At 39.4% G+C, this 11521-nt stretch overlaps 1 pseudogene; it reads right to left on the bottom strand.

The window, feature by feature from the left end:
- Nucleotides 1–3595: 3595 nt before the first annotated feature.
- LOC145521904 (bifunctional 3'-phosphoadenosine 5'-phosphosulfate synthase 1-like) lies at nt 3596–6572 on the bottom strand (annotated as a pseudogene).
- Between the last annotated feature and the right edge of the window lie 4949 nt (nt 6573–11521).

Here is an 11521-nt window from a genome sequence, read left to right on the forward strand (position 1 = left end):
AAGTAGTAAAGTCACTCTTTCTCTTCCTGCCTCTGTATTTCTGGTGCATAGAGAGCACTGTTGCTTTTTGGCTGCTCCTCCCTGGTCTCTCCATCCCCTCCCTTACCTATAAGCAGTTGTCTGAATCTGCCCTTTGGAACTCAGCAAAGGTCATGAAGGCTGGAGTCTGTTCTCTACAAACAGTGCCCAGGAGCCTTACAGGGTCCTGCCTGGTTTCAGTCACATGGCCTTCTTCCCTGTCTGTATCCTGTGACTCTCAGTCTGTAAGAGTCTCAACTCAGGCAGTTTCTAGGGTGATGTGTGTCTGATGTTTCTCTTCTACCTGGAGATAGGAGGAGGAATCTGTCATAAGGGAAAATTTATACCCTTCCTTTAGGCAAGGGGCTTCCCTGGTGGCTCAGATGGTAAAGAATCTGCCTGCAATGTGGGAGACTTGGGTTCAATCCCTGGGTTGGGAAGATCCCCTGGAGAGGGAATGGCTACCTACTCCAGTATTCTTGCCTAGAGAATTCCATGGACAGAGGAACCTGGCAGGCTTCAGTCCATGGGGTCGCAAAGAGTCGGACACAACTGAGAGACTTCCACTTTCAGAGTCTATCATTTCCACTGTGTGCAGACTTTCTTCCTGTTGGTTGGTGGTTAGGTACCAAGGTGGTATTCCAGGAAGCTTGTGCTCAGCCCAAGGTTAGCATCCTCCACGTGGGTGGGGGCCTTAGTTCCTGCAGAAGAACTCAAAGATATTGTTATATATAATGTATATTCCTTGAGAAGGAACCAGGACACTGCATTATTGTTTTTTTGACTGTTCCTCCTTTGTTACTGTATTCCCTCCCTTCTCTGGTTATCAGCTGTTTGAATCTGCCCTTCAGAACTCAGGGAAGGTCAAGGAAGCTGAATGAAGTTTATTTCTTACAAACAAGCAATGGGGGAAATGGAACAAATTTATACCCAGGAGCCCCCACAGGGTTCTGCTCTGTTTCAGTCCCCCCTTTTCTTTGATGCTGCTCAATCCTGAGAAGAACAGGTAAGGGACAAGAAAAGGAATAACATTTTTTTTTTTTAATTTATATAAGCATTATTATTATTTTTTTAATAAATTTATTTATTTTAGTTGGGGGCTAATTACTTTACAATATTGTAATAGTTTTTGCCATACATTGACATGAATAACATTTTGAATAGAGAGTTAGTGAAGTGAAGTCGCTCAGTCATGTCCGACTCTTTGCGACCCCGTGGACTGTATGTAAGCTACCATGCTCCTCCATCCAAGGGATTTTCCAGGCAAGAGTACTCGACTGGGTTGCCATTTCCTTCTCCAGAGGATCTTTCCAACCCAGGAATTGAACCTAGGTCTCCCGCATTGTAGGCAGACGCTTTACTGTCTGAGCCACCAGGGAAGTCAGGTAAATCCTAAACTCGGCAAAGGAGCTAAATTTTGGGGGAACTCAGTTTCACTTCTTACTAGTGTTTAGCAATGCACTTAAGTTTGATATATTGAACTGATATTGAGCCACCTCACTGTGTTCTCATTTATTATATATTGGTGGTTTTTGTGTTTGTTTTTCTATATAAAGTTGGGACTTTCTCTGTGGGCAATCATATTACCTATGTATGATAACAGTTTTGTTTCTTCTTTTTTAATCTTTTTACTTCTTAAATCCTTTTCTTGTCTCACTCTGTTGGTTAAGTGGTCTGGTACAATGTTGAACAAAAGCAGTCATAGTATCATTTTTCCTCCTTCTAAAAGTAATGCTTGTAATTTTATTTTTTACCATTAAAAGTGATATTTGCTAATGATTTTTGGCATATACATTTTTTTCAGGTTAAGAAACACCCTTCGATACTTATTTTACTATAGAATATTTTATATATTTTAATCATGAATGAATTTTGAATCTTATCAAATAACTTTTCCTCATATTTTGAGAAGTTTATATGATTTTTCTCCTTTAGTATGTTAATGTGATAAAGTGTATGCATAGATTTTGTAATGTTAAACCATTCTTGTATAAACCTAACTTGTTCATTAAAAACTCACTTATGACATTTATATTTAAAGTGGTTTTCTTGCTGACAACATAGGAGAGTTGTGTTTTTTGGTCCACTCTGATACTCTTGTGAATTTCATTTGCTAGTATTTTGTGTAGGATTTATGTATCTATGGGCAAAATTAGCCTCTTATCTTTCGTATACTATCTTTGAATAGCTTTAGAATCTCACTTATATCAAGAATGTTGCCTTCTTTTTCATTCTCTGGAAGAATTTATATAAGACTGGAATAATGTTATTTCTTTAAAGTCTGGTAGATTATATCTACATGTCTTGACTCAGGTATATGTATGTGTGTGTGTGTGCATGTGTATTAAGATTTTTATTTATTGATTCAATTATTTTTAAAAATAGGACTATCCAGCCTTCCTATTTCTTGAATTAGTTTTAAGTTAAAATTTTGTCAATTATTTCATTTGTGTATTTCCTAATTAAATGACATAAGATTGTTCATAATTTTAAAAAATCTTTGAACATTTCTGATGTATTTGTTTACTTCCTTTATTCTTTTTCTTGATCCATCTTGCCAGAGGTTGTCACTTTTAATAGTGTTTTTAAATATACAACTTTTGGCTTTTAAAAAATCCTTTTGATTGTACCTTTGGTTTTTAGTTTCTTTTTTCTTTATCATTTTCTTCCTTTTACTTTCTATGGACTTATTTCATTGTATTTTCCTAACTTCTTTTTTTTATAGATATTTTATTTTATTTATTTTATTTTTTTTTAATAAATTTATTTATTTTAGTTGGGGGCTAATTACTTTACAATATTGTAGTGGTTTTTGCCATACTGTATTTTCTTGACTTCTTTAGCTACATGCCTGTCTCACCAACTTTTACCCTCTCTTACTTTCTAATAAGCAATTGAAAGTATATATTCCCCTCTAAGAATTACTTTAACTTTACACACAAATATTTTCAATACTATTCTTTGTTTAGTTTTTTTTTTTTTTTTGATAGACAAACATCAGTTTTTTTTCTTTTAGATTCCCAAAACAGGAGAAGAAAATGGCAACCCACTCCAGTATTCTTGCCTGGAAAAGTCCATGGACAGAGGAGCCTGGTGGGCTGCAGTCCATGAGGTTACATGACTGAGCACGCATGCATGAGAGTGGAGGGAGATGGGTTGGTAGCAATAAACTGGTAGAACTAAAAAAATACAAAATAAATTCCCAAAACAAGCTCTAGCCAAGTTTATTGTTTAGTGGATTTTTTTCTTTTTTTCAAGAGATGAAAAGTGAGATTCAAAGTGTATACTACTGGTTACAGCTGATATAATAGCTTGAAAAAATGATAATACAGAAGTATGAATATAATACAAACAGACAAGGTTTTAAAACTGTATTGTAGGAATATAACTATAATAAAGATACATTAAAAGATACATTAAAACCAGGAGTGTGTTACACTAGTTCAGAACAGAACTCATAAGGCAGTCCAAACTGATGCTATTAATAGTTAAGGAAAAGGGTCTGTTTTTAGGAAGCATGTCCAGACAGATACGAGCACAAAGAAATGCCAGCAATAAGTACCTGTCTTCTTATTACTCAATGAGGTGTCAAAGGTGAAATGACTAGGTTAACAACTTTAGCTTTCTCCAAGGATTTGTAGTACTCCATAAGCACAGTCCAGGCCTTAGGAGCCATGAAACCTTCAAGAGATTTCTGGCCTTCTAGGGCAAAGTTTTTGCATTTGTGTTTTGAAGACTAAATTCAAAGTCTTCATGGTGCTCAGTGTCACAGTAGTCCATCTGCTGCTTTTTCTTGTTATAAGCTGCAACTTGAAAGGGAACTATTTCCAAAGTGATCACACCAGGGGCCATAGCCAGCACTTGGGTGCCATGAGTCTGCTCATAAAGATCCTTCCCTGTTTCTGGATGGGGCATGCCAGCAGAGTCTTGTCCAACAATGTAATGTTGGCTCCCGCAACCATCTGTGCTCTACAATGCCACTGGACCTCAGTTGGTTCAGCATAAATCATGGGAGATGGAAAGATGACCACCACTGTGGTCTCGAGACACAGGACTCCTTCCTCCAGCACTGCAGCATGCTTCTTCATCCGCCACATCAGAGGGATATCATCATCCTTTGTCCAGCCACCAAGAGGGTGAAGGAGAAGGACAGGATACCAGTAGCCCCTCTTTAGAAGTTGCTTATGGGTATCTTGCACTAATAGAGCATGGCCGTTGTGCACCAGGTTGTGTAATTGAAATGCAAAGACAGCATCTGCATTCATATCTTTAAACTTCTGCTTTAGCTCAGGAGGAGTAAAACAATACTGATTAAGACCATCCTTCCAGTAAATTTGGTCCCAGACTTGAGGCTCTCCTTCAATCAGCCAATCTCCTTGTTCCATAACCATCTTGATGTCGAGGTGGTTCTTGCATGTTTTTATCCATGGCCTGGCACAGCGCTCCTCCTTCCTGTGCTCAAAAAACTCTGGCTTTCGAAGAATAGCCCCACGGAGGCCCTTGTATATCAGCAAGTGCCGTGCAGCCATCTAGTCTCTCTTTATTTTCTTGAGTAGCTGTCAGGACTTTAGGTAAAGTCTTGACAAGTTAATGACAGCCTCATCCAGAAGATAATAGAAATGAAGGTACTTCAAGTACTCCTTTTCTCTCATAAAGCCATTCAGTGGGGTTGCCCAGTCTTCTGCCAAAACCTGCACCCACTGCATATCCACTGTATTAATTTTCAGTGCCAGTAATGTTTCTGTATCTGTTTTTCCTCAAATGAAGTTTATTTTCTGGCACATACAGTTCTTTCACTTCATAAGAGGCATCCACAATATCCCATTTCTGTAGAAGCTCCACAACCTGCTAAACATAGTCATTTACATCACAGAAATCTGTTTTCAGCACCAATTCAGGGGCCTCTGGTTTTTCATATCCGAAAATATCAGAATCAATTCCAATGAAACCTTTAATTTCTTCAGCCCGTGCTTTTTTGTAGAGTCCCTTGACATCCCTCTGTTCACAAACATGCAGGGGAGCATCAACAAACACTTCAAAGAAAAATAAACTTGCACCCTTGTGAATGTGCCTTGCATCATTGCATTTCTCAGGATTGTTGTGTTGAGTTCCTCAGTCATGTACAACTCTTTGTGACCCCATGGACTGCAGCACATCAGGCTTCCCTGATGTCCTTCACCATCTTCCGGAGCCTGCTCAAACTCATGTCCGTTGAGTTGGAGATGCCATCCAACCATCTCATCCCATTTTCCCCTTCTCCTGTCTTCAGTCTTTCCCAGCGTCAGAGTCTTTTCCAATGAGTCAGTTTTTCGAATCAGGTGGCCAAAGTATTGTAGATTCAGCTTCAGCATCAGTCCTTCCAATGAATATTCAGGACTGATTTCCTTTAGGATGGACTGGGTTGGATCTCCTTGCAGTCCAAGGGACTCTCAAGAGTCTTCTCCAACACCACAGTTGAAAAGCATCAATTCTTTGGTGCTCTGCTTTCTTTATGGTCCAACTCTCACATCCATACGTGGCTACTGGAAAAACCACAGATTTGACTACGTGGACCTTTGTCAGCAAAGTGATGTCTCTACTTTTTAATGCACTGTCTAGGTTTCATACCTTTTCTTCCAAGGAGCAAGTGTCTTTTAATTTCATGGCTGCAGCCACCATCTGCAGTGATTTTGGAGACCAAGAAAATAAAGCCTCTCACTGTTTCCATTGTTTCCCCATCTATTTGCCATGACGTGATGGGACTGGATACCATGATCTTAGTTTTTTGAGTGTTGAGTTTTAAGCCAGTTTTTTCACTCCCCTCTTTCACCTTCATCAAGAGGTTCTTTAGTTCTTCTTTACTTTCACCCATAAGGATGGTGTCATCTGCATATCTGAGGTTATTGATATTTCTCCCAGCAACCTTGATTCCAGTTTCTGCTTCATCCAGCCTGGCATTTTGCATGATATACTCTGCATATAAGTTAAATAAGCAGAGTGACAATATACAGCCTTTACATACTCCTTTCCCAATTTGGAACCAGTCCATTGTTCCATGTCCAGTTCTAACTGTTGCTTCATGACCTGCATACAGCTTTCTCAGGAGGCAGGTACAATGATCTGGTATTCCCAACTCTTTAAGAATTTTTCACAGTTTGTTGTGATCCACACAGTCAAAGCTTTATCATAGTAAATAAAACAAAAATACAAGGTGATATAAAACTTGTGATGCACACTAAACCAGCATCTGCAAACAGCTTAGCTATTTCTGCCATGCATCGAACATTCTCTTCTCTGTCTTCAGGACTAAAGCCAAGATTTTTATTGAAACCTTGATGAATGTTGTCACCATCCAAAGTGTAGCATGGAATAATATGGCAAACCAAGTACTCCTTTAAAGCCATGCTTACTGTGGTTTTTCCTGCTCCAGATAAGCCTGTTAGCCATACTGTGTAACCACGAAAGCCACCCATGGTCCCCACCACTTGATCTCCCTTGTTCCTGGTGACATGGTGAGCTTGATAGGTGATATTAGTTGCTCTCTGCATCCCCCAGTTCTGTGCGTTATTACTCATTTTGACTTTCTTGGCTACTGAGGACCTCCATGGCTACACAGTGCACACGTGGGTGTGGGGTTCTCCCATTTTTTCCTTTTTTCTTTAGCTGCAACAGATCTTAGTTGTGGTGCACAGGCTTCTCTCTAGTTGTGGCTATTGGACTTAGTTGTGCCACAGCATGTGGGATCTTAGTTTCCCAACCAAGGATCAAACCCACATCCTCTGCATTGCAAGGAGGATTTTAACCACTGAACCACCAGGGAAGTCCCTTCAATACCATTCTGTGGACCACAGTAGGGATTTCTGGTATAGATTGATTTATGGCAAGTAAATGAAATTTTTTGAGTATTTACTAAGTATAAGCCAGTATGATAATCAACCTAAGATATGAAAATCTACAGGAAAGTAAATCTGTTGTATATTTCTGTTGTGACTCATTCCTTTGAAGTTCTGCAGTCCTAATATTTTTCTTTGTTATAAGGATATTGAAATCAATAGGAATAAGACAATTTCAATAGTAAGCAAGGAAGCAAAGTGACCCAAACCCATGAAACAATGAAGAGAATTAGTCTCAGCCCCCAATATATACTTAAGTACCAAGGATTATTATTCTTGCCTGGGAAATCCCATGGACAGTGGAGTCTGGCAGGCTGTGGTCCATGGGGTCACAAAAGAGCTGGACACAATTTAGTGACTAGACAACAAAAACAATGAAGGACTATATGGGGGTAAATGGTCATTTAAAAAAAAATGTGCTTCTTATTTGTTCTCTACTGTATCCTGAAAGAGAAACCAAAAATTATAGTTTACTAGTAAAATGAAAAGGGAAAGTTCTTTGGCCAGAAGTATTCTCAGTTCTTTGAACCATATAGTTTGGAAGCTTATGAAGGGCAGCTTTTCATACTCTGAATCTATAATTTGTTCTAATCTTCCATGAACGTGCGCCTTGCCACCATTCATTTTCTTCTGTCCCATAATTTCAAGATCCATATTTGGGTGGATATTGGATAGGTAATGAGGAACCTTTCTGTTATTGTTTCAATGACCAGGAAGTCATTAAAGTGATGCACTCAGTATGCCTGCAAATTTGGAAAACTCAGCAGTGGCTACAGGACTGGAAAATGTGTTTCCATTCCAATCCCAAAGAAAGACATTGCTGAAGAATGTTCAAACTACCGCACAATTGCACTCATTTCACGTGCTAGCAAAGTAATGCTCAAAATTCTCCAAGCCAGGCTTCAACAGTACGTGAACTGAGAATTTTCAGATGTTCACGCTGGATTTAGAAAAGGCAGAGGAACCAGAGATCAAACTGCCAACATCCGTTGGATCATCGATAAAGCAAGAGAATTCCAGAAAAGTATCTACTCCTGTTTCTTGGCTACGCTAAAGCCTTTGACTGTGTGGATCACAACAAACTGTGGAAAATTCTTAAAGATATGGGAATACCAGACCACCTTACCTCGCTCCTGAGAAATCTGTAATGCAGATCATGAAGCAACAGTTAGAACCAAACATAGTACAATGGACTGGTTTAAAATTGGGAAAGGAGTACATCAAAGCTGTATATTGTCACCTTGCTTATTTAACTTATATGCAGAGTAAATCATGCGAAATGCTGGGCTGGATGAAGCAAAAGCTGGAATTAAGATTGCTGAGAGAAATATCAATAACCTCAGATGTGCAGATGACACCACCCTTACGGCAGAAAGCAAAGAGGAACTAAAGAGCCTCTTGATGAAGGTGAAAGAGGAGAGTGAAAAGTTGGCTTAAAACTCAACAGTCTAAAAACTAAGATCATGGCGTCCGGTCCCATTGCTTCATGGCAAATAGATGGGGAAACAATGGAAACAGTGAGAGATTTTATTTTCTTGGTCTCCAAAATCACTGCAGATGGTGACTGCAGCCATGAAATTAAAAGATGCTTGCTCATTGGAAGAAAAGCTATGACCAACCTAGACAGCATATTAGAAAGCAGAGACATTACTTTACTGACAAAGGTCTGTATAGTCAAAGCTGTGGTTTTTCCAGTAGTCGTGTATGAATATGAGAATTGGACCATAAAGAAAGCTGAGTGCCGAAGAATCGATGCTTTTGAACAGTGGTGTTGGCAAAGACCCTCGAGAGTCCCTTGGACAGCAAGAAGATCAAACCAGTCAATCCTAAAGGAAATCAGTCCTGAATATTCACTGTACAGACTGATGCTGAAGCTCCAATACTTTGGCCACCTGATTTGAAGAAGTGACCCATTGGAAAAGACCCTGATACTGGGAAAGCTTGAAGTCAGGAGGAGAAGGGGACAACAGAGGATAAGATGGTTGGATGGCATCACCGACTTGATGGACATGAGTTTGAGCATGCTCCGGTAGTTGGTGATGGACAGGGAAACCTGCCATGCTACAGTCCATGGGGTTGCAGAGTCGGATGTGACTGAGTGACTGAACTGACTTGGTTGTATGAAGGAGGACTGCATTTATTTACATATCATGACTATTTTATTTTTTTAATTTTTTAATAAAAATTTTGTGTGTTTACGCAACATGATGATTTGATATACGTATACATAATGAAATGATTACTATAGTTGACCTAATTAGCATATTACCTCATTACATAATTATTGTTTTTGTGTGTGTAGTGAGAGCACCTGGGATCTATTCTCTCAGTAAATTTCTGTATTCAATACTGTATTTTTAACTACAGTTATCATATGGTATATTACATCCTCTTGGTCATCTTACTTATCTGCAACTTTGTAACTTTTGACCAAACTCTTCATTTCCCCTACCTGACACTTCTGGGAACCACCCCTCTACTTTCTGCTTTTATGTATCTGACATTTCTAGATTCCACATATCATTGAGATCATGCAGTTTTTTTTCTTGTGTGTCTGGCTTATTTTGCTTAGTATAATATCCTCCAGGTTCATTCATGTTGTTGCAAATGGCAGGTGTATCGGGTATATTTACATTAGGTCGAACTGCATGAGATATTTAACCATTTTTAACCTACAAAGATACTAATTTCGTATGGCTCCATTGTGAATATTTAGAGCTTGAGTTGGAGAAGGCAATGGCACCCCACTCCAGTACTCTTGCCTGGAAAATCCCATGGATGGAGGAGCCTGATGGGCTGCAGTCCATGGGGTTGCTAAGAGTCGGACACGACTGAGCGACTTCACTTTCACTTTTCACTTTCATGCATTGGAGAAGGAAATGGCAACCCAATCCAGTGTTCTTGCCTGGAAAATCCCAGGGACGGGGGAGCCTGGTGGGCTGCCGTCTGTGGGGTCGCACAGAGTCGGACACGACTGAAGCGACTTAGCAGCAGCGGCAGAGCTTGAGTAGAAGCAAATCTATGGCATTGTCATGGAAACTCTTTTTTCTGCTAAGAGAAAAAAATGGGATAAAGTTAAAGAACCACTATAAGTAATTGTGTCACAGTTGGTAAACTTTAAAATTCAAGGCTACTAATGAATGTTGAACTTTTGGTAAACCATTAGAATCTGATCAGGAAAAAAGCCTTTTTTTTTTGTACTTTGAGTCTAAAGCGGGGAACTAGTGATGTTTCAATTGCTCAGCACACTGTTGATGGGCTTTGTTTTCTTTTAAATAGCTTGGGGAAAAAATGACCGATATGGGGAGTTGGGAGAGAGAGCAGGAAGAGTCAATGTCACAAAGAACTAAGTACAATTCACTCATTCACTGTCAGGCAGTTTTAACTGTCAAATGAAGAACATTTGAATAACTTCAAACTCTGATGTTCCAGAGTGCAGTCTTATTATGCTGCTATTGCCATCTGTCCCCTAGAATAGTTTAGTTGTTGAATTGCAGTAGTCTCGTCTTCAGGTGTCATGGGGTTCCAGTATCTGATGTTTTTTTGCACTCCCCTTGTATGTGTACTGTGCTGACTCACATTTTTGGAAATTATGAATCTCATTTTTGCTATAATGAGTAAATGCTATCCCTGTCCTTCTTGTGCACTTCCCAGGTGGTGCTAGTGGTAAAGAAACTGCCCTCCAATGCAGGAGACAGTAAGAGACGTGGGTTTGATCCCTGGATCGGGAAGATCCCCTGGAGGAGGAAATAGTGACCTACTCCAGTAGTCTTGCCTGAAGAATCCCCATGGACAGAGGAGGCTGGCGGGCTATAGTCCATAGGGTCGCAAAGAGTCCAACATTATTGAAGTGACTTAGCACACATCCTCCTTTTATATAATACTTAAATCTATTTCTTAACTCTGAAAATCAGGACCCAGAACTTTACAAGTTGGTCAGTGAGGAAGGGTATACTCAGATAATTTGAAAACAAGGTCAGAAAGTGGGATTCAGTGAGATAAATGATGGTAGTTATCAACATAAAATACACAAAACTGGCCATTGGTTGGAAACAAAGCAGCCTAAGAACTTGGTTTCTAATGTATGTTAGCAGATAGACATATGCCTTGGCAAGTTACTTCATGTGACTATGTCACATGAAGTTTCGGGATCTGTAAAATGAAGACAGTATTAGTGCCTACCTCAGTAAAAAATTACTGTGAGGGTTATTGATAATCTGTGTACAGGGTTGCAAGATTTAGCAGATAAAAATTTCCCGGTGAAATTTCAATTTCAGAAAAACAACTAATACTTTTCCATATAGGTATGTTCCAAATATTGTATGGGATATACACATTCAGATTTAACTAGTGGCTTGTATTTTGTCTGCCAACCCTCCCTGTGTAACTGTGCTCATTACAGTGCCTGCAGCAAATACATCAAAGCAGTTTTCCATGTCTCCATCAAGGATATTATCACAGTAGGATGGCATCTCACAAGTCTCATCCAACAGGCTGAATTGTCACTAATAATGAGATAAAGCATTATGACTACCTGTTTACCTCTATCCCCTCCCAGTCTGTCAGCTCCCAGGGGGTGATAACCATATTTTGTTCCCTTTTCTTACTCCTACCACATAATATCTAGTCTA

Source organism: Giraffa tippelskirchi, chromosome 9 (assembly GCF_054371585.1).
Source record: "Giraffa tippelskirchi isolate mGirTip1 chromosome 9, T2T-mGirTip1v1.2.pri, whole genome shotgun sequence".
NCBI lineage: Eukaryota > Metazoa > Chordata > Mammalia > Artiodactyla > Giraffidae > Giraffa > Giraffa tippelskirchi.